Consider the following 23,373-nt stretch of genomic DNA (forward strand, 5'->3'; position numbering starts at 1 on the left):
CACAGTGTAAAGTTACTGGGGAGCAGCTACTGGACTAAGGCATTTCCCAGTTCCCCTCTCACCCAGAGTCATGAACTCAGCAGTAGAATGTGAGAGAACATAATGTGTCATTTATGGCTGGAATTTTTAAAGAGACAGATATGCCTTCTCTATTCTCACACTTGTTCCTAGATTGAGAGGAATCTGAGAACCTAAGCAAGGTGGGAACTCATATGGAGACAGCCCTGTTCTTGAAGGAGAAAAGGTGCCCCTCCCCAGGAGCACCGGCACTAGCAAGGAAGATTGCATAAATGGCTCATAAATGCTGGATTCTTACAGTAGACAGAAATAACTTGCTCTTGTTTCAATCGATGGAAAATATGGGATTTATCTGTTACAGTGGCAAGCCTTACCTTAACTAACAGCCATGCTCTCTTCCTTCCAAGAAATAACTTTCTTTCCATCCTAATTCCTGTTGACACAAAACAGCTGTCTTTGTGGTGTGCAATATTAAATTCACAGAAACTCACAAGTGAAAATGGAAATCTGAATCTGTCACTTCACTCTTCTCTAGAGAATGCCAGAAATCAGCAGACTCCTGAAACGTTTTGTGTGTCCCCATGATTTAGAGACGTGAAAAATTTGGGCTAAAAAATCAATTCAAAGAAAGAAGACTATGTGATCAGGCATGCTAGAAATTTAGCTGTTTGGCTCCTAGTTGATTAGTTTTTATTTGATAGGAATAATATATTCTGAAATAAATTATGCCATATTTCCAAGATAGGATTTCAATATATTTTAAACACACTTTGGGAAGTGATTCAATATGCCTGAATCGTCACAGGCAAGATGCTAATCTTGTCATCATGAGTTTAGATTGGAAGAAAATGGAGAGGCACTAGGAAAATAAAATAGGATAGAAGATGTGTCCTCACATACAGAATTATGATTATCTGAGGGTGGCAGGTTTTGAAAAAAACAAGAGCATTAAAAATATGAAATCTCCAACTTTGTGGCCTTGGAGGATGCATTTGGATGAATTTGATTTTCAAAATAAATCAAAAACTGAAGTCCATAAATCTCACCATTTTAATCACATTTTCTTGGAGGATTGAATTGAGTTTGGGTCCTGTTGTATCCCTGACTCTGATCTCAACACCTAATTTTGTCTAAAATATCTTCTCCATTGCCATGAGATGGACTCCGAGCTCACTATACAGGAGCCATGTTGGACCCACAAACAATAAAATCCTGGAACATCACCATGTCCCCGTGCTTAGTCTGGAGATTTCCTCTCCTTTCCCCACTCTTTCTCCTTTTGTGATCTCATCCACTCCGTGGCTTAAAATTTCATCTAAATGCTAATGATTCCTAAATTTATACCTCCAGCCCTGACAGCTCCCCTCAACTCAGGAGGACTCTCTCTGACGCATCCACCACTGCGCTTCTGATCTTACACTCTTCTCACCCACCGTCTTCCTCATCACAGTGTTTGGCCTCTCTCTCCCCTCTTAGAAAAAAGTAACAATTTTATTGACATTTAATCCACTACAGAATTTGCCTTCTTAAAGTCTACAATTCAGTGGTTTTTAGCGTAGTCGCAGAGTTGTACAATTCATCACCACTATCTATTTTCAAAAACTTGTCATTACTCCAAAAAGAAACTCCATACCATCAGTAGCCACTCCCTAGTCCCACTTCTCCCCACCCCCTGGCAAGTACTAAACTCATTTCTGTCTTTGTGTATTTGCTTAATCTGAATGTTTCATATAAATAGAATCATACAATACTTGGCCTTTTGTGATTGGCTTTCACACTTAACACTTAAAGCTGCTCAAACTTTTTCAAGTTGTAGCACGTGTTGGTGCTTCATTTCTTTTCGTTGCTGAATAATATTTCGTTGTGTGGATATACCAGATTTTGTTTATCCATTCCTCAGTTCACAGACATTTGGTTTATTTCTATGTGTTGGCTATCACAAATAACACTGCTATGAATATTCATATGCAAGTGTTTGTGTGAACAGATGTTTTCAATTCTCTGGGGTGCAAACCTAGGAGCAGAGTTGCTGGGTCATATGTTAACTCTGAGAAACTGCCACAATATTTTCCAAAGTGGCTGTACCATTTTAAATTCCTACCAGCAATACATGAAGGCTCCAGTTTCTCCACACCCTTGTCAATACTTGTTATCATCCATCTTTTGATTTTAGCCACCCTAACGGATGCAAAGTGGTATTTCATTTGTGGTTTTAGTTTGCACTTTCATAATGACTAATGATGTTGAGCATCTTGTCCTGTGTTTTTGGCCAGGCCATTTGAATATTTTCTTTGAAGAAATTTCTGTCCAAGTTCTTTGCCGATTTAAAAATTAAGCTATTTGTGTTTTTTTTTGCTGAACATTGAGTTCTTTGTATTCTAGATACAAATCCCTCATCAGACATGTGATTTGCAAATGTTTTATCGCATTATGTAGATTGTCTAATCACTTTCTTAATAGTGTCCTTTGAAGCACAAGTTTTTATTTTTGATGAAGTACAACTTGTTTTTTCCCTCCTGTCTCTTGTGCCTTTGATGTCATAGCTAAGAAGTCACTGCCTAGTCTAAGGTCATGAAGATTTATTCCTGTTTTCTCCTAAGAGTTTTGTAGATGCGGCTCTTTTTACACTTAGGTCTATGATCCATTTTGAGTTAACTTTTGTATGTGGTGTGAAGTAAGGGACTCAAGTTCAAAATCAAGGTGTAGACAGATTTGGTTACTTCTGAGGCCTCCCTCTTGGCTTGCAGACACCTCCTTGCAGTGTCTTTGCATGGTTGCCTCTCGGTCCAAGTGTCCTGATTTCCTCCTCTTATAAGGACACCAGTCCTGTTGGATTAGGGCCTGCCAATATGACCTCATTTAACCTTCATTGCTTCCGTATAGGCCCCATCTCCAAATAGAGTCACATTCTAAGGTACTGGCGGTTAAGGCTTTGACATATGACTTTTGAGGGGACACAATTTAGCCCTTATCATCTGTCAATCATTTATTATGTGAGGAGTCAGTGGGCTGATTTCTGTGTCTGTACAGAGCAGTGAATCTGACCTCCTTCCTGAGGGTCCAGCATTCCTTTGACTCACACTGCTCTAAACTCCCACCCTCTGGCCCTGTGACAGCCTCGAAAAGAAGGTGGATGAATCATGCAAATTTGTCTTATTCATTGGAAAGGCATATGAGATGATGGATGAAACAAGTTAGTGATTTTTTTTTTGTATAAAAAATAGTGTCTTACAAAGGCCACAAGGTGACTGATCACAGGGTGTTTGCCTCTGTGAAGGCAAACAAAATGAAGGTGGTGATGTCGCTACCAGTGCCAGAAATGTTTAACTTCTAAGATTTACAGACAGCATTTCAGAAAGGGCCTACTGGCCCTACGTATACCGCAAGATAAGATGATAACCTATCGTGGCGAGGGACCACTGCCTCCTATGTCCACTTTCTGTCCCCGGCTCCCCTTCTCCATCCTCCGATCTGCACCCTCACAGGGAATCTTTGGACAGAACGCAAGCAGGGGCCTAGAGGCTGTAATGTTTATTCATCCCAATAAAACCCCAGGTATAGAAAGTTCTCTAAGAGGCTGCCCTTCCACTGCCAACATTGTCTCCCTTTTCAAAGCAAACCCCCCAACATAAATACCATTTGAGTATCTGCTAATCCAGAGGCCCCAAAGTCTACAGAGAGAGGAATGAAAACATGAAACATGAAACATGAAAACTTCTCTGTCTGAAACCATATTGGATAACACATCAAAACAGAAGAGGGCAAAGACGTTAATCGTGCTGTTGGTGGACGTGGAAAATACTTTGTTATCCTCAGGAGACACATGGACGTAGATCACTGGAGCTGTGTGGCTCCTCAGCACACCTGTTGGTTTTCTAGGATGGAAAAAAGAACAGATGAATACCAAGCAGCTCTACCTGTGATTTCTAAATAAAAATGCAAGACTAAACTTGGCCTGCATCTGGCAGCTCTATTCAGCCTGGGGAGGGTTATGTCTCCCTCTGAAATTAAACAAGTATATATCTTGTGTGAGAAAAGGACTGAAGCAAATAACACCCAGCTCTAGCAACACAGCTCCATGTGAGGTGAAGCCCGGGGCTTTGTTTCTCTCACGGCCGACAAAATCACCATATACGGAATAGACACGGAAGAGCGCAGGGTGGGGTTGGGGTACATTCCACGGGGGTTGTAGCTCTATGCGGTATTCAGATCTGGGGCGAGTGTCTTTTTAACATGAGTTTATTTTAAGGAGCTCTGAGGGACCACAGTGCCCCGAGGGGCTCAGGGCTGGGCGTGCGGTGGGAGGCTGGGGAGCTCAGGAGAAGAGGGGCAGGGCTGAGGTTGACGGGAGAGCACAAAGTCTTTTTATAAGCAAGTCACCGGAAAGTAAGCAAATTGTTCTCAATCTGCAGACACACGGGAGTCTAGGGAACAGAAGCAGATAGAAAAATCATGTTTCTTTCTTTCTTACCAGGTATCTGATGTTGTGCTGCGTGCTCTGTGTGGACCGTCTCGTTTGTGATCTTTATTGCCACGCCAGGAGTGGGTCCTCTTGGTACCACTGCTGTGGCTGAGGAAGCAGAGGCTGCAGCCCGTGCTCGGAATCACCCAGCTAGAAAGGGACAGACGCTGGATCAGCTGCCCCGCAGAGCCTCCCTGCCACACAGCCCTGCCTCGTGGCTGCCCGCTGCGGCTGAGAGGGGCAGGGGGCACCTGGCGGGTCCTCACTGACGCCTGGACAGGGGCTCAGACAGGAATCTGGGCTTTCCCTTGATGACCCGTTCTTATCCCCAAATCCCACTATCAACCCCCCATTTTCTGCTCTCCTTCCTTCTTCAACACTTAGTGACAGAAATGACATAGGCTTTTAGAAGCCAAGCTGCTTTTGATCCCCGATTCTGGCATTACTTCCAAAAAGTTACTTACCTCCTCTGACCTTCGAGTTCTCCCTTGGTAAATGGAGAGATGAGGTGAGGACTAGAGAGAATGCAAATGGCGCACAGTGCCCAGGACAAAGTAGATGCTCAGTTAAGTGAGAGCTGCTGTAATTACCCAGAAAGTGTTACTGAGCACTTGCTCTGGAGGGGCACCCATGAAAGACGTGAGCCCAGTTCTAAGGAGTGTGATGATTACACATTGAGGGTGTGATGGCAACCATCTGCCCCTCTGATGGGAAAGTTTGCTACCCTGCTACCCCAATTCCAGGCTTTCCAGAACAATCCCCATTTCCTTATGTCAATTCTGCTACACCTCAGAGGTGGTAGAGTCATTAGTTCAGATGGGGCTAAACAACTCTAGTGGAGAGCTCGTGTGTAATTCGTGTGTAAGCTCAGGGCTGTCGGGGGGAGGTGCACAGAAAGGACCTTGATTACACATCAAAACCCCTACACACTCTCTACAACTGATCATCGTTCATTGTAAGGACGATAGCAATCTGATCAAAGAAAATCATTCCGATTCTGAGTGAATGGTCCCTGCAAGGTATTTGCATTTTAGGTGATTAACCCCAAAGAATGACTCTTCAATAGCCACAGACAGAAGTCCCCCAGGCTGTGTGTAAGGGAGGGCAATTCTGGATAAGTGTTCTTAAGTTGTTCTAAAGGGGAATTAGTGATTCCTTGTCCTGCTGTCATGTACTTACTAGATCAAGGGCTCTTTTGGTTGGAGAGAGAAAGGACATTGCGCCGTACACCAGAAACTGACACATTGTAATTGACTCTGCTTCAATAATAATAATAACAAAAAGCTTACCCAGGCAGATAAGGATTCCAGATGCTAATTATTCAATTCATTCCACCTGTCAGCAGCAAGTTCTTTCTCGTACAGAACGAAAATGCCTTGACTCCCTTATAGACATTAAAAACTGTTTGATCACATTCTGCTCGTCTTTGGGGCAAACGGAGGAGCGCCTGGCCTTTTCTTGTCTTGACATCTTTTCTAACATCCTTATCTCTTTCATCTTTCGCTTGACATTTGTTGTTCCCATAGTGCACCCTAAAATATTCACAGAAAAGCAAAACACAGCTTCTTAACATGATCAGTTAATTTTCTGAGAAGTTACTAATTTTTAAAGGACTCAGGCTCAGTTTCAGCGAGGACTGGGGTTTTCTTCTTTTTCACCCCCAGGTGTTAAACTGTAGACAGCCTGAAGAATGAAAGTACTGCTGTACGGAAAACGAGGTTCCCCCATGCCTCCTCTAGAAAAGAACAAGAAGGGCCACCAGGGGAAGAGAGGAAACACGAAAAGACCATCTTATTCTGAGCAGACGGACTTCTATGACATCCCTACCAAGTGCCAGAGCCTCTCTACACACCATCTTGTTCGAGCCTCACAGAAACTCAGTGGGCAGACACCTTCACCTCCTGCTCATAGGTAAGAAAACTTACACTCAGGAGGATAAAAACTTGTCATCAAGGCAACGGTGGAGCCAAGCCCGGGACTGTCTGACACATAAACTGGGGCCTATTGGCTTCATCAACTAACCAGTCAATTTCATCCTGAAATTACTGTGACAGATATTTTCAGTCAAACATCTTCTGGGCTTATGAGTCTACTGAGCAGTAGGATAAAATGGTAGCATCACACGGAAGTATCACACAGAAGAAATCGGGGGCCTTCCTGTAGGCTGGAGACGTTATTCTTACCAGAAGATGGTGGAAGAAATTTGAAATACACTCACGTGAGTGCATCTCCCATCCACCCACCTGCCTTCCCCTGAACTCCAACCTAGTTCAAGGTGACTAAAGGACCTTGGAGGAAGAAGGTGGAAGAACATTTGTCTTCAGTCCCCCACGCCCACCCGACCCCCGAACCCCAGAGAAGAATCCTCTTTCATTGCTTGTGACTTCAGCCATCAGCTGAAGGGTGAGTGGTTTGATCTGGGTCTCGGGCCTGTTAGCACGAGTCACAGGTCCAGCTCTTTCCCAGGACTGGGGGAGAAGAGAAGCCCAGGCTTCACCTCCCGAGGCTGGTGCTACTGCAATCCAGCGGACCCTCTGCGGTCAGACTGAGGCAGACCTGCCGAATTTCCCAAAGAAGTGGGACGTCTCCATTTTTCACTGGTAATTGCCAGAACTTTACGTGTTGGTACTTAGTTTCAAAACATGCTGCAAATCTGTCTGTGGCTGCTTGGCCGGATGCGATGCCACCTCTTGGGGGTCTGGTTTAGGGGTGGGTCGTATGGTAGAGGACAGGCAGGTGTCCGGGATGTGGGAAGGGAGCCCTCATCTTCCCACTTCTGAGCTCCTTCCTTCAGAGCTGTGTGGCTGTTCTCCGCTCGGTGAATTCCAGTAGAGAAGCAGAGTCATTTCTGAACAATTGGGCCCTGTGATTGCCTCGTTATTTGGGGCTGTAATCCGAGGCAGCAGCCACCCGTGGCTGGTTTATGGACAGCGAGTTGAGGTGATGACCCTGCTCTCTGTGCCTCCTTCCCACGGTGGCCAAGGGCTGCGTTGGGCAGCCACTGTGGCCCTGTCCTTCCTTCCTCCTTTAGCATGCAGCAGGAAGGTAAACAGCCTTGAACCTGCAGCTTTTACATCTGCCAGGCAGAGGGGAGGGGAGGACGAGTGCTGAGTGTAGATAATTACTTCAGACGGCAGTGTGCGCCCGCATACCTGGGTGAGCACTTGAAATGTCAAAGCAATGCAGCAGGCCTTCCACGAACACCAGTTTGACACTTTCACCCCTCTTGTTGTGAGCAGAGATCTGAAACCTCTGAGCAGGTGTGTCACTTTATTTTTATTTTTTTAAGCGGAGGGAGAGCAGCCAGTTCATTTGCATGATCTCTAGCAGTTCTTTTCCAACAGAGCCAGACAGAGATACATGTTTAAGTGGTTGCCATGGAAACCAGAGAGCATTGCTCTCCCCTTAGGTTTGACAGAAGGATGATGAAAAGTTGAAGCAATCACCATGGAAACCTAGAGCAGATTCAAGGCGGGTTCAGATCCCAGCACACTAACCAGCAGATAAGTCTTCAGATGCTGGGGTCCTGGTAAAAGGTGAATTCTGACTCTCCACTGTGGTTTCTTGAATCAGGGCTGAGCCAGAGGCTACATCCACAGTCAAGGGCCCAGAGCATCCCCAGGGGGTCAGCAGTGAGGTGGGTGTGTCCCCTGAAAGCTCAGACCTCCACTCTTCCTGTTTTGAGGTGGACCTTGGGGCCTCTGCTGCTTTGTATTTCATTCCCTTCCCTCCATCAATTTCCTCAGGATGGCGGGAGCCCACAGATCTGCTGTCACAAAATGGAACCCTACTCAGGTTTGCAGGACAGAAGACATTCGAGGCCCAGCCTTGGTCTCCTTATGGCCTTGACCAAGATATGTCCCGCTTTCATGTTCATGAGTAACCAGAATGAAGCAAGAGATTCCTGCCTCCCATCACTGTGAGTGAACATGTGCGCGTGGAAGCACTTCTGACGGTGCAGAGCCTCTGTGTGACGGTTGTCTCTTCTGTTACGGTTTCCCCTCCTGACGGGGGTGACCCTGTTCGGGAATAGCTGGCTGCCCTGAAGCTGAGTGTTGAAGTCCAGGAGTATGCAGAGGGCCGTCCCTACAGGGCTGTGGAAGGGAGGGCTCCTCTGAGAAATGGAGACTGAAACTAGTTCAGAGGGGGTCGTGGGAGGGGGTGGACCCTCTACCTTCTTCCTGATGGGGTGACCATCTCTAGCGACCACTTGGGGTGGGAGTGCTGGTGCGACAGCATGTGGTGGAGGAGTGTGTGAGTGTGGGGTTGGGGTGTGTGGGGACATATACATACCAGACTGATGGGCCTAGGACACTGTGGGACATGTAGGAGGGCGGATGGGGAGCTGGGAGGAGAAGGGCAGGAGACACTTGGAGAGCTTGTCACTGCAGAACCCCAGCTTTCCTGGTGTGTAATGCTTCAGAGCACTGCTTTGGGAGGGAGATGAGTTTGTTATGAATTCTGACTTCACTAATAAATCCGTTCAATATGTATTCACTGAGCGCCTACTTATGTGCCATGCACCATGCTAAGTGCTTGGGACACAACAGTGAACAAAACAGACGAAACTCCTGCGTCTGAGGGGCTTGCCTTCTGATGAGGGACGACAGACCGTAAACCACAAACATAATAGATAAGTTACAGAGCATATTAGAAAGCGATAAAATGCATGGGTTTTGCAGCACCATGGATGGACCTGGAGATCATCATTCTAAGTGAAGTAAGGCAGAAGGAGAAAGAAAAATGCCATATGATATCACTCATATGTGGAATCTAAAAAAAAAAAAAAAAAAAAAAAAAAGAAAGAAAGAAAGAAAAAAGAAGACACTGATGGACTTATCTACAAAACAGAAACAGACTCACAGACATAGTAAACAAATGTATGGCTATCAGGCGGAAAGGGGGTGGGAAGGGATAAACTGGGAGTTCAAGATTTGCAAATATTAACTACTATATATAAAATAGATAAAAACCAAATTTCTTCTGTATAGCACAGGGAACTATATTCAATATCTTGTAGTAACCTATAATGAAAAAGAATGAAAACGAATATATATGTATGCATATGTATGACTGAAACATTATGCTGTATGCCAGAAACTGACACATTGTAACTGACTAAAAAAAAAAAAATGATGCATGGATTTAAATAAGAGCAGAACGAGGTAAGAAGGTTAGGGAATGCCGGGGCAGAGGCTGGGCTGCTCCAGTATGCAATTAAGTGGATAAGGAGGCCGCACTGAGAGGTGACATCTAAGCAAAGACTTCAAGGGGCTGAGGGAGCTAGTGATACAGACATTTTCAGGGAGAACCTGCCAGGCACAAGGAAGAAGTGCTGAAAAAATCCTAAATATATTCAGGGAGATTGTGTGGCTGGCACAGAGTGAGGGAGGGAGGGCTGGGAAGTAGGAGAGCAAGCCAGAGACGTTGGGTTGTGCTCTGAGTGAGATGGGCACACTGGACGACTGGGGCTGACCTGACTTCTGGCTTTACAGGCTGTCTCTGGCTGCCATGTGGAGAAAAGACTACAGGGGCAGGATGGAAGCAGGGAGAGCAGCGAGGCTCTTGCAGTGATCCAGCGAAGAGAAGGTAGATGGTAGCGGTGGGGCTGGGGAGAAGTGTCCAGATTCCGGGTGGATTAGGAAGGCAGAGCCAACAGGCTGGAATGGGTTGTGAGAGACAGGAGTCAAGGGTGAATACTAGACATTGGCCAGAGCAACTGGAAGGATGGACTTAGCACCAACTGAGATGGGGAAAGTGGAGTGAGAGAGAAGATGTAGATTCAGGTTTGGGTTTGGTTTTGAATTCCATGAGATATCCAAGGAGATGTCCTTTAGAGATAGATCCAAGGCAGTTGGAAATTCCAGGCTGAAGGGCAGGGAGGGGACCGGACAAGAGACGTAAATTTGGGAATTGACAACAGTGGTGCTGGAGTGGATCATCGAGGGAGTGGTGCAGACATGGAAGAGAAGAGGACCAAGGATGGAACTCTGGGGGCTCCAACGTCACACTGTGGACATTACATCACAGAGATGCAGGGGAACAAGTAAGGGAGACAGAAGAAGCAACAAGCAGAATGGAAAGGAAACCAAAATAGGCTGGAGTCCTCAAGCCAAGTGAGCAAAGTACGGGAAGGAAGCTGAGCGATCTGTGCCTTCAAGTGTTAAAGGAGCAAGTGGGATGAGGACTGGACACTGATTCAGCAACACGAGGGGCACTGGTGACCCTTACAAGAGTGATTTTGCTGGCATGGTGGGACAAAGCTGGGCTGGAGCGGGTTTTAGACAGCCCGGGAGGACAGGCACAGGCAACTCTTTCCAGGAGTTTCACTCCAAAGGCTCCTCAGCATTCTCAGCTGAGTACGGTGCTGGGCACGTCACAGAGACCCGACACAGTGAAGCAGCAGTGATGGTGACCGGGGGTGGGGGAGCGACTCTCTACAGCAGAGTTAACTGGGTCTCTAGAGGCACTTGGTGGCTCAGAGCTGTAAGCGATTGTAGTGGCCCCGGCTGTCCGAGACGTGAGGAGGAGGAAGGGATGGACAGGGGACTTACAGCAGAACGAGGATCTGCAAATTCCAATCCTTAGAGCTCACATCCAGCTTCCTCACTGAGCTAGAGAGGAAACTGAGGCCTGAGGTCACAGCTCCATTGGCAGCAGAGCCAGGCCTAGAACCCAGAGACCCTCACTCTGGATTCATCGATTTTTTTGTTCCTTCATGACAAACACTGAATTTTGAGCTGCTTCAGCCTCTGCAGGCTGACTTTCAGTTACTTGGGATTCATATCCATTACCATTCTAGAAGCCATAATTTCCTAGTCCCCAGAAAGTCTAATGAAAACTCCCAAGAAACTTCTTACTCACAGCACATCTCTCCTAACACTTCACTGACTTAAATGTCAGTGAATCAGAAATTTATAAAGGAAGCTTTCCTTGAAAGCTAACGTGAGTTCGAAGGCTGTGAGTCAGAGGTGGAAGGGACCTCTGTCAGACTCCTGTCAAGAGAGAAGCAAGGCGGTGTTTCACAGGTGACTGAGGCCTGGGGCCCGATTCATTACTGATTTTCCATGATGTGCAGTGGCGACTGGAACAGGATTCTAATGGAAGAGGGGAAAAAACCCTTAAGATTTCAGCTTTTCCAAAGCTCAGAAGTGCTCAAGCACAGCCCGGCTGAAAGGCTTCACAAAACACGCGGCTGCCGTCATCATGTCGGCGGCTGACTTCTGAGTCGTGGAAGACAGCGTTGAATATTTGATTCATTACAAATGCACTGCTGGGTGACACCAGGCCCTTAAAGTCCAGAAGTGGAGCTGGGGGAGGTGGGAGAGGGGAGGGCAGTGCAGAGAGCCAGGAGAAAGAGGGGAAGGTCACGCCAGCAAATGAAATACCTGGAGAAGATCTCGTGCAGGAAGAGACGCGAGTCATAACCAGCCTCTGGGAGGTGGGTGCACAACCCGAGCCCCCCAGCCCTCCCCGCCTCCCTGCGCGGTGGGCCCGGCTGGGCAGCGGCCATGAGTGCCTGTATCTGGGCCCCTCCCTGGCTCCTTCCTCGGGCTGCTCCTGCTACCGCTGCCACCCAGGTGTGCGGGGACCTCACCCAGAGACTGCAGAGCCAAACACAGGTGTGCGGGGACCTCACCCAGAGACTGCAGAGCCAATCGCAGGCAGCCTCTGCCAGACTACAACTTTCCCACCGCACTAGGGTGAATGATGACATTTCAGAGATTTATTCTGCTCCAGGGAGAGAATGAGGCCATTCCAAAACAAGTGCTAGGCCTGAGAGACAGGGCTTTACTGACCCAAGGCTAGGGACTGGCAGGTGGAATACTGGCGTTGGGGTCATAAAAACTGGAGTTGAGTCCCAGCTCTTCCAGCTAAGTGACCTAATGGTCTTACTCTGCACCGGTAAAATGGGAGTGCATACTGTCATACCTCACCTGCTACCGTGAAGGTCAGATAACAAATATATGTGAGTGGTTCTCATCCCGGGCTGAAGTGTCAAAAAGATACAGGTGCCTGGGCCAGCCCCTTGGACAGCGCTTCTAATCTTGGCCACATATTAGAATCACTCAGGGAGGGGGGCACTTTTAAAAGCCCCAATGCCCAGGCTTTATCCCAGACCAACTGAGCCAGAATCCCTGCCTGCGGGCAGGACCCAGGTGGTGATCAGATTTTATACAGTTCCCCAGATGATCCCTAAGGGCAGCCAAGACTGAGAAGCACTGATGAATGTGAAAGTTCTTTACAAAATAGGAAATGCCAAATACACGTAAGGAACAGCAACTTGAAAATTAAATACGATGACAGTGACGTTGAATAATTGCGTAGAGCTTTCCAACATGCTTTCAAGAGCTTCACAAAGTAAGGATAAAGTTTGATGAAGTAAATGTGAAGAATTAAGAGGATCTTCAAGTGGCAAGTTATTAGAAAAAATTATTAAAAAGAGAATAATATAGAAAATACAGAAAAAAATGTGTAAAATCATATTATTGTCATTAAAGGATGCCCCCTGGACTTGACATGCACATGAGTCATCCGCAGCTCTTTTCAAAGGCAAACTGACTCGGGAGCTCTGGGGGCAGCCGAGGCTGCATTTCGAACTCGCTCCCCGATGGTGCTGTTTTTCTGGTCTAGGGATTACAAGCGCAGGCTTTGGAGGCAGACCTGGGTTCAAGTTCCTGGCCTTCCATTTCCAAGTTTCGTGGCTCAAGGCAGAGGTCATCCTTCACTTTTTGTAATTAGTAACCCCCCTCCCTGTCCCCACTCCTGGAGAGCACACGTTCCCATACACTAATCACGTGGTTTGAACGGGCACGGCCAGGGTCTTTCTGCCCCTGCCCTTCCTCGGTCAGTTGGATCACGACTGTCCCAAAGATGGGCCAAACTGGCCAGTGAGAACCTTCCCAAGGGGTGATTGGACTGGGGACCGGAGCATCAGCCAGGCTCCGTTGGTGGTGAAGCATGTGAAGCTGGGTTCATTGTCATCCGGAAGGACTGACATGGAAAGTGAATCACAGGTGAGGGAGAAACAGAGTGGGAGCAGCACTGGAGGCTCTGCTCCCAGTAGCTCCAACGCTGAGCTGCTTTCCTGTTCTCGCGTTTTATGAGACATCCAAACAATTCTCCTTGTTGCTTATGTCAATTTTAGTTTGGGCTTCTTTCAATACATATAGAAGGGGGGGAAAAGCCCTGAATAACATCCGAGGACAAGTCTATTATTCTGAACTTCGGTTTCCTCACCCGTGAGATGGGGCTGGTAGTGGGGTCTAATCATGAGGTTATCATGGAGACTGGGTATATTAATACACAGAAGGCACTTAGCACAGTGCCTGGCACTAAGTGTTCTAGTCAGAATGCCCCAGGGCCGTGAGAAGTTGTGTCTGTTTCAGACCATGAGTTGGTATCCAGGGAATGGTCCATTGTAAAGAGGGTGGCTCCTGGTTCAAATCTGAATCACTAGAACCCTTGCAGTTCATCCGGCGCCAGGATGTCTGTCCTGGGTCTGGCCCAGACAGAACGACTCCCACGTGAGTAGCAGGCTTACCCTGACATGTCCCCTACTCCAAAGACCCCGGATCAGCCTGGTCATGTCCGTGCACCGGGGGCTGTAAGGGTGAGGGCTGGGCTGGGACCCGGGCTCTCCTGTGGCCTTTCTCTGAATTCGCTTGGTCCAAGTCCAGCTTCCAGAAAATCCAAACGGCTGCAGGTTCTGGGTCTTCCCGTGGCCACTGCCGGCAGCTGTGACATCACGTGTGCCTTTTGAAGTCTTAAAAATTCCCAAATCCCACTTCATACAAACACCTCGAGACCACTGTTTTGTGTCGATACTGACATTATGTCGGTGTATTTAATATCAGGTAGCACATTAGGGCTGTTTGAATGATACGGCCTGAGGTTGCTGGAAGTGGGTTTTGCTCTTATTTCAACTCAGCAAATATTGATCGAGCTCCTGGTATGTGTGAAGCCTGTGATAGGTGTGCACGCCCTCCCTCTGCCTCTCCAGCAGCCTAGAGTGAGGCTTCTAAAACTCAGCAGTGGGAGGATGTCCCATTCTGAGCTGCACCAGGAGTTATTATTGAAGTGTGGGACGCCCCTTGCAAGAATTATAAAGGTGGGAGACAGCCGAGGAGCTGACACACCAAGAGAACATGGCAACCCTGAGAGAGGCGTGAGCAGCGCCTGTGCTGAGAGCAGCGGGCTCGTGCATGGAGCTGGAAATGACGGGTTTGAGAGAATTGTAGTAGTTAAGCTAGAAACAGGAAAAAAAAAAAAAAAAGAAAATGCTAATTAATATGAAGATTGCATACTAGGTCAAGTAAGAGTTTAACTGTACTGAAGGTACATTTTGACACACATTTCAAGAGGAAGGAAGGAACCCCTTGTTCACAGGACGGGTGTGTCTTTAAAAAGCCACATCTGCGTGTGGGCAGATATGCAGGTGGCGTGGTGGGAGCGGAGCTCGTGTGGGCTCGCTTCTCTCTGTGCTCGCTCAAGGTTAACACCAGAGCAAGCAAATCCTGGGTGTCCTGTCTGGGAGACTGTGCCGAAGTTTCTACTGCCGCGTTTAGATATTTCTGGGAAAATCAGAATGCTGCCTGTGTAGCTACAGGGGTTTCACAGAGAAAAGAGCGTAGCCTTCACTCTAAACAGATTTAAGTTGGAAGCTATGCTGAGTGTCACACCGGGAAGGCAACGACCTCTTTCCCCTCATCTTTGGAAATGGTGTGCCAGGCTCCGAAGCAGATGTGCTGGGGTTGGGGACCCAGAGCTTTCGAGCAGGACACTGAGCGAGGGCCAGGGCCAGTCCTGGGTGCAAAGAACCAGGAGTTCCTGCCCTCTCAGCCCCCCTGCAGAAGTCCTTAGTAAGAATATGAACGTGTAGACATGGGCTAAAGCCACAGCTGTGTTGAAAGAACACATATTGGTTACAGAGGGTGATTCCTTATCATTAGAGCTTCCAGGAACTATGCTTGGTTTAGAGGAGGAGATAGGGTCGATAGCCCTTGGTTCTGCTCGGCGTGGAGGGCAGAAACCGCAGACCCTGAGAGCCAGGAGGAGGAAGGGGGATTTCTGCAGTTGGGTGTGGCCCAGGGCACCAGGGCTCAGTGGCCAGAGTAACCTCCTGAGCCCAGAACTGTCCTCTGCTTTTTCTCCATCACTCAGGCTCCCTGGAGGCAGTTCACAGGCTGACCTTTCAGGAAGGTCCTGAACACACTCCCTGAGGTTCCAGAGGAGAAAGGACAGCAGCCCCCAGGGAATTCTCCCACCCTGCAGCTCCTCTCTGTGGGGCTCCGTGTCTGCTTGGCCAATGCCCAGCCTCGTTTTCTCCCCTCCCCGCCCCTCGGCACACAGTCACCCTGTGGGCAGCACTGGCTCGGGGTCTCGGTACTGCTCCTTCTTCCAGGCACAGAGCACTGAAGAGGGCGAGTCAGAGAAGGTGGGCTGGCCCAGAAAGCAGGGTCTGGGGACCAGCAATTCAGTGGCACAAAATGTCCACATTCTCCAAAAGCATAGCTCCATTCTGCTGAGGGGAAGAAGCCAGGCTCACAAGGCCGAAAAAGGTATGATTCTATTTACAGGAAATGGCAAAAAAAACCCCAAACAAACAAAAAAGGCAAATCTATAGAGACGAATAGTAGATTAGCGGTTGCCTAGAGCTGGGACTAGGAACTGGGATCGACTGTATATGGTTAGGAGGGATCTTACTGGGGGAATGGAAATATTCCTAAACCAGATTATGGTGATAATTGCACAACTCAGTAAACTCATCAACAGTCATTAATTGTACACCTGAAACGGGTGAAATTTATGACAGGTAAATTGGACCTCAAACAAGTTGAAGGGAAAAAGAACCTTGTTTCAACCACCTTCGAGACACGCCACATGGCACACGTGGCAATTTTCTGTGGGCTTCTTCAGTCAGATTACTGCTGTCTCTTGTATCTAGCTTTCTTAATTCACATTTTCTTTCTCTTTTCTTCTCTTTGTGTTTGAAACTTTGTGGGTCTTCATCTTTTAGACAAATGCTATTTTCTTGGACCAATTTTTCTTTCCCTTTAATTCTCCTTTTCACTCAGCAAATACGTTTGGTTCTTTTCCCTTCACCCAATAATATTTCCTACCTTCCTTTTCTTGCACATGTCTTCTTTATTAAAAATCTTCTCTACCTGGCTTAAACCTGATGTGTTTAGAAGGATGTAAGAGGTGTCCGTGCTCCCCCAGCAAAGGAGTCTCATCACTTCTGAAGGACCTCTGCTGTCCCTTCTGCATGTCCGTTCTGCATTTGGGCTGTTTTTTCCCTTTCAATTTAAAGTGTACAACTGAATGGTTTTTAGCATATTCAAAGTTGTGCACTATCACCATCATCAATTTTAAAACATTTTCATTGCTTAGGAAAGAAACCCTATACCCATAAACAGCCATTCCCCAGTTGCCCACGATTTCTTCATCCCTAGGCAACCACGAGCCTGCTTTTTGTCCCTGTGGATTTTCCTGCTCTGGACATTTCATATAAATGGGATCATATAACATGGGGTCTTTTGTGACTGGCTTTTTCCACTTAGCATAATGTTTTCAAGTGTCATTCATGTTACAGCATGTATCACTGCTTCATTCCTTTTATTGTCAAATACTATTTCATTGTATGGATATACCACATTTTGTTTACCTATTCACCAGCTGATGGACATTTGGGTTGTTTCCACTTTTTGACTATCATGAATAATGCTGCTATGAACATTCAGGTATACGTTTTTGTGTGGACATATATCTTCATTTTTCTTGGTTGTCCTTGGGTGTCTTAACACTTAAAGGACACTGTTTTGCTTTTTTATTCTCTTGGGAAACATTAATTTAGCTTATCAGAGCCAGTAGAAATCTAAGGGAAACAAGTTGCATGTCTAAAGTCACATTATGGGTCCTAAGACACTGAAGTCATTTGAGCTGTCTCTTAACTGCTACAAGAGGAAGAAAAACGCATCTACTGTTTTCAGACTGAAGGGTACCTGGGGTGGAAACACCCACAACGCAAATATGCCAGGAAATCCAAATTGATTATTTTCACTCACTTCCAGAAACCAGATATTTATTATTCTTTGTGCTGTTCTAGAAATCCCTTGTGACATATATTTTTCATTATTTTCAGCTAAGTTATCTCAGGACCAGTGGTGACTCATTAAAGAATATATACTGTTGTTTGATTGCTTGTCTGATACCCCTGGAGAAAGAGGCAGGCCAGCATATTACAATTTACTTTTACATAAACTTTTTTTTTTACCTGAGTAACCCAGTCTCTGTGTACTTTCCAGCAGGTGTAATTTACATTTGGAGAGTTCACAGCATTATCAATGCTAATGTTTGGCATGTTCTCAACTTTGGGCAGCTTCTTCCAGGTTCTAATGAGAAAAACATAAAAATCTCAAAAGGGTAAGAATGAATGTCCTTCCCACATGCTGCTCACTCCAACCAGGAGCCTTTTCGTTGCCTAGCCTTCTGGTCAGGAATTCCCTCCCTCCTCTCCTCGGCTCATATAAATTCTCCCCATTTTCTGTGACCTCAGTAAATCCTCCATGGAAACCTCTCTGTATGCCAGAACACTTGATTGCTCCCTTTTCTGGACTCCAGGAGAACTGAGCATGTAATTGGATGCTGAAAGCAAGGTTCTTCCCTGGAGCCCCACAATCCTGGTGGACAGCAGAGACTCAACCAAGGCTGACTGGCTGAGGACTCCAACGAACATCCTTGTGTGTTCCAGCTGGGGTTTAAAGAGCCTTTTAGAAGAAGATATTGGGCTTTCAATGGCTGTCTCAAAATGAAGTGGACCTTACCCATAGGCATCATGCATGAAGGCAGATGGGAAAATCTTAGAGGTGGCATCTGTGACCTCACATGTTATAAAAGCTCTGTAATTATTGATTAATTCACACGAACACTGAGGGACAGACTGTCCTTCCTACAGCCAAAGCAGGAACAAAGCTGCTGGTATAACAGAGGAATGGTTATCTGTGGAGGACCTGTGCTTGTGTCCCCATCAGGCATTCTCTCCCTTCTTCCCTGCCAACAAAACCCAGGCAGAGGGCCCTTGACTTCAGGGGTGTCATGTGACTCAGTTCTGGCCAGTGAGATAAGGTGAAATCAGCAGAGGAGCTCTGGGAAAATATTTTTGCTCCTTCATAAAATGTGAAAATAGTGTGAGATAGTCTCTTTTTCTCTATCTTTCTCATTTTTCTTTCTCACTTTTCCTCTCCCTTGAATGGTGTTGTTCTTTCTGATTTTAAATGTAATTGAGATGTGAGGTATCTGGAGCTACAGCAGCCATTATGAGACCATGAGGCCATGAGCTGAAGGACAAAAAGCCAACATGCTATAGGTGGTGTAGTGACATGGTAGAGATTGAAGACTCTTGATGACATCATTGATAAGCTAAACCAAGGCAGCAATCACCTATATCCTGATATTTGTATTAATGAAAGAAAGATAAACTCCTTTATCCTGTTAGCCATTTTTTATGTTACTATAATAATAAATATTTATCAATTTCTTACCATGTGTCAAGCACTGTTCCAAGCACTTTATGCATCATAACTCATTTACTCCTTAACATAACCTTATGAGATTAAACACTATTATTATTCCCTTTTTAAGACACTATTATTATTTCTTAAGAGGGAGTAAACTGAGGCATTGAAAGATCTTAAATAACTTGTCAAAGTTAGCAAGTAGCAGCATCAGGATTCAAACTTAGACAGCCTGGATTTCAGCTTGAAGCATTCTTAATGGATAACTATACACAATACTCTACAGTTGATGTTCTTTTGGTTTAACAAATCACTGAATTGTAGAACTGGTTATAGAGCTGGGAGGGATCCTTTGAGATGGCCTGGAAAATATTAGATTAGACGTAACCTGGAGTGGTGATCTGTGTAGCACTGAAACCTGCAGGCCAGGTGTTTTTATACATACTGCCAGCAATGATAGAAGCACATTGGCTTTCCCAAAGCAGTTCCAATATTGTTTTTTTCCCCCTGGTAATTGTTTTTTCTTTTTGTTAGTTATGCCATAATACAGTTATCTCTGCACTTCTTAATTGCTAGCCTGGCAGTGTATTTTTTCATTGAAGTTGCTCATTACTTTTGACTACTTTTCAAGTATTAGATTTGTAAATTTCAATACACCCAAAAGTTATTTCTTGAGAATCTTCTGCGAATAGTGGCCCTATCAGAACAGTAAACTGGCGATCACTTAGCCCTGCCTCTCAGTCTGGTTAACCCTTGCCGGACTGTCTCAGCTTGCGCAGGGGTGAGGGAGCTCTATGTGTGGACTCACTTTCTCTCCAGATGAACTCATGTCAGGGCACCTCATGTCTTGGACAGAACTTTTCATCCACTCTTACCCGATGAAGCTCTTTACTACTGAGTTTTCTTGAACTTCCCATCCAAGCCCCCGCATCGCCATCTACCTAAGCCACAGAGTCAGAGAGTTTTAGACTGAGCAGATTTCAGTCTCCAAAGTCCAGGGCTCACAAGCCCCATTACTCATTGTTGTGTCTGCTTTCAGATCGCAGGCACTGCGGAACCAGTCCCGACAACCTGACAATCTCCATTTCGCCGGCGCTGTTGTCTTTTTAAGATTTATGTTATGGTTTAGATTCACTTGGCTTCCATAACAAAACCCCAGTGAATCTGATCTCACTAGTTACTGGAACTTCTCTGTTTAAAAAACAATTTTCCAGAAGCAGTTTAAAAAGTCTGCTATTGTTACTTTATGAAGTGTCTGTTCCCCAACAATAAAGCAAAGAACACAAACTTCTCCTCAGCCTGCACATTTCTTTGTGGTACTTTGAGAATCCTTCAACCCACTTTTTCTGTCAATTAATCTTCTCTCGTTTAAATCTCCCTCAAATAAAAACTTTTCTGACCCACTTCCATCAAGCTCTCCATAGCGCCATTCATCATCTATGTTACCTTCCCTGGATACATTTAATCTCTGGGAAGGAATCTGCGTAACAGAAGATGGGGCAGAAGAGAAAAGCTGGCCAAGTTCACAGACGCAGATCGAGGAGATGATAACCAATAATCAAAGGTAACTGACTTGAAAATGCATTCATACTTCAAGAGATAAAACTTCAGGAAAAGTCTTTAAACTCCTTGGAATTACTGCTTGGAAACACAGATTCAGTCTCTTGTGCATGAATTAACAGATGGGGACAAAGTCTCTAAAATAAGGACTTGACTGTAATTTATATTTCATATATGCTCACAAGTAGTTACCTGAGCTCATTCCTTTCACCATCTCCTCAACAATGGAGAAGTTATCATCTTATAGTTCATTTTTAAAGCATTTTTTAATGCTTAACTAATTTTAACCTAAAAACAAAATCCCTAGAATTCAAGATCTGATGAAAGAACCAACATCCATCCATCCATCCATCCATCCATCCATCCATCCATCCATCCAATGTGTACTAGGGACTCAGAAATAAGAGCGCTATTTCAATCCTCTAGGAGTTCCCAGTCTGGTGAGAGAGACGGACTGGGGACAGAGCATTCTGACTCAGGGCTATAATCCCAATCTTGAAGTACACATGGACAGCCTTAGGGGTGCGTGGTTCCAAGAGGAGAGAAAGACTTCCCGAGCAGAAAGTGTTTAGTGAAGTCCCTGAGGGCACTGTGTGCGGGCAGGGGAAACCATCTACACAGACACATGGGGCCAAGAGAGACAGCGATGCTCGACAGAAGCTCATCTGCTTCAGAACATGGTGGGGCTTGGAGCTGTGAAAGTGCCAGGGAGCGATGAATACGGAAAAGGAAGCAGAAGCAAGGCTGCTATCCTGAAGTGTTTTGTGGGTCACACAGAAGAGTTTAGATTTTATCTGAAAGCCAAGGGGAGTCACTGAAGGATTCTGAGCAGGACAGAGACATCACAGCCTCTCACAGTCTCTACTGGTACCCCTGGTCTGAGACACCATCATCACCAAAAAGACTGTTCAATACAGGAGTCAGAGCATGTCGCCCACTGCTTAAAGCCCTGCAGTGGGTCCCCCCTGCTACAAGGCCCATGTGACCTGAGGTCCCACATCTCTCTGACCTCATGCCTTCCGCTGTCACCCTGTGTCTACTCTGCTCCAGCTACGCTGGTCCCTGCTCTTCCTCGGACCCTCCAAGTACACTCCGCCTTAGGGCACATCTCTGGCTCTTCTGTCTGCAAGGCATGTGCTTCCCCCTGACATCCCTGGGGCTCACTCCCTCACCTGCTTTGAGCAAATGCCAACATCTCCGTGAGGCCTCTCCTGGCCGCATTATGTAAAACCACACACACAGTCGGCACTCTTGATCCTCCATACCCTGCTTGTTTTCTTCTCTTTTCCCCAGCATTTATCACCTTCTAAGATATCTAATAAAATATTATGCTCATTGTCTTTCTCCTCCCATTAAACTCTAACTCTATAAGGGTAGGTATCTTTGTCTTGCTCACTGATGTGTCCCAAGCATCTCGAACAAACACTGGATGAGCAGAAATTAGATTTGCCCCCCCTTTTTTTTTTTAAACTACTCTGTGAAAATACAGAGGTTGGTGTGCAGGGATTTGATCTTAGGGCTGGGGAGGCCAGTTAAGAGTCTGCTGTAATGATGCTGACAGGTTGAATGGGGCAGTGGCTGCAGGGAGAGAAGGGAGGGCCCACGTTAGAGTTATTAAGGGAACAGAGTTCTCAGGACTTGGTGACGAATTATTTGGTTGTGGGAACTAAGTGGAGTTGTCATCAGGTCCAGAGGAAGAGAAAAGATGTGCTAATCTTGGGTGGACGGCAAAGACACAACGAGCTTACTTTCAGACAGGCTAGCCTCCAGTTCTCTGTGGGCTGAGTGGATACGTACTATCTCGCTATGTTGCTCAGTACATGTTGTTTTTACAATGTATCTCCTTCCTGTCTATAGACAGCCCCTATGCAAACACATTCAATTTACCGCAAATTTTTACCAAAATCAAAATAATTGAATACAATAATTTACAGCTTATCCTATAATCACTGGCCTTCCTTGTGGTCTTATTTGATGTTTTAAAAAATTTCTGTATAAGGTATAATCAAATATATTTCCCATTTCTCCACTGTCCATTTATATACTGACATCCAGAGATGAAGCCTCTATAACATGACAGCCTCGGGGGCCTCCTAACTTTCCCTAAAATGATAATGTCCTTCACTAGTTTACTTCAGACCAGAGCAAACTCCCTGCAGTCCAATCCACAGAGAAACCGCTCTTTTTTTTTTTTTTTTAATGGCTCTGGCTTCTTTCCAGTTCCTCAAAGCAGTAACCTCCTCTCATGATAAACTGTGCCCACTTGCTAGAAACTCACCAACTTGGCTCTTCCCTTTCTCCGTGGCTCCCAGATGGCCACCAGCTGGCCTGGGCTATTTCTTGCATCCGCATCCTCTTATCTGTCCTCTGGGTTTTCTTTTTGATCCCTTTTCTCTCCCCTCCTCCTCTAACAGCCACCGGATTCTACCTCTCTTTGGAAGCACCTATTTTCTAAGAGAATTGGAGGATTTTTTTAGAGCATTATTTTTTCCTTTCTTTCTGCTTTTGTCTTGTAAGGAAGACCAGCTGCAGGGCTGTGTGGGAGGAAAGCCGTCCCTGAGCGCAGGACGAGAGCCTCCCACGGGGGGACAAATGGGCCAGCAGGTCCCAGAAGCCACACCTCGGCCTGGGCCTGCCGAGCGCCTCTCCTGCTCCCCTCGCCCGCGCTCCCAGGGCACCATTCGATCCCACTTCAGCAGCTTTCTGCTCCCTTCCCCAGGACCGGGGAGGGTGCACTATGTTTTTAAATAGCTTTGAGAAGATGTCTATTGATTTTCCAGATGACAACTGGAAGAAGACTGCTTACAATGACACACT

The 23,373-nt window shown here is 46.1% G+C and overlaps 1 long non-coding RNA gene across 1 annotated transcript; it reads left to right on the forward strand.

The window, feature by feature from the left end:
* Positions 1-7,582: 7,582 nt before the first annotated feature.
* On the forward strand, positions 7,583-20,092 carry LOC135322748 (uncharacterized). The gene is made up of 3 exons (XR_010383528.1): positions 7,583-7,740; positions 8,227-8,399; positions 20,036-20,092. It is a non-coding gene; the product is annotated as an uncharacterized LOC135322748 (long non-coding RNA).
* Positions 20,093-23,373: the final 3,281 nt, after the last annotated feature.

This window comes from Camelus dromedarius, chromosome 13 (assembly GCF_036321535.1).
Source record: "Camelus dromedarius isolate mCamDro1 chromosome 13, mCamDro1.pat, whole genome shotgun sequence".
Taxonomy (NCBI): Eukaryota; Metazoa; Chordata; class Mammalia; order Artiodactyla; family Camelidae; genus Camelus; species Camelus dromedarius.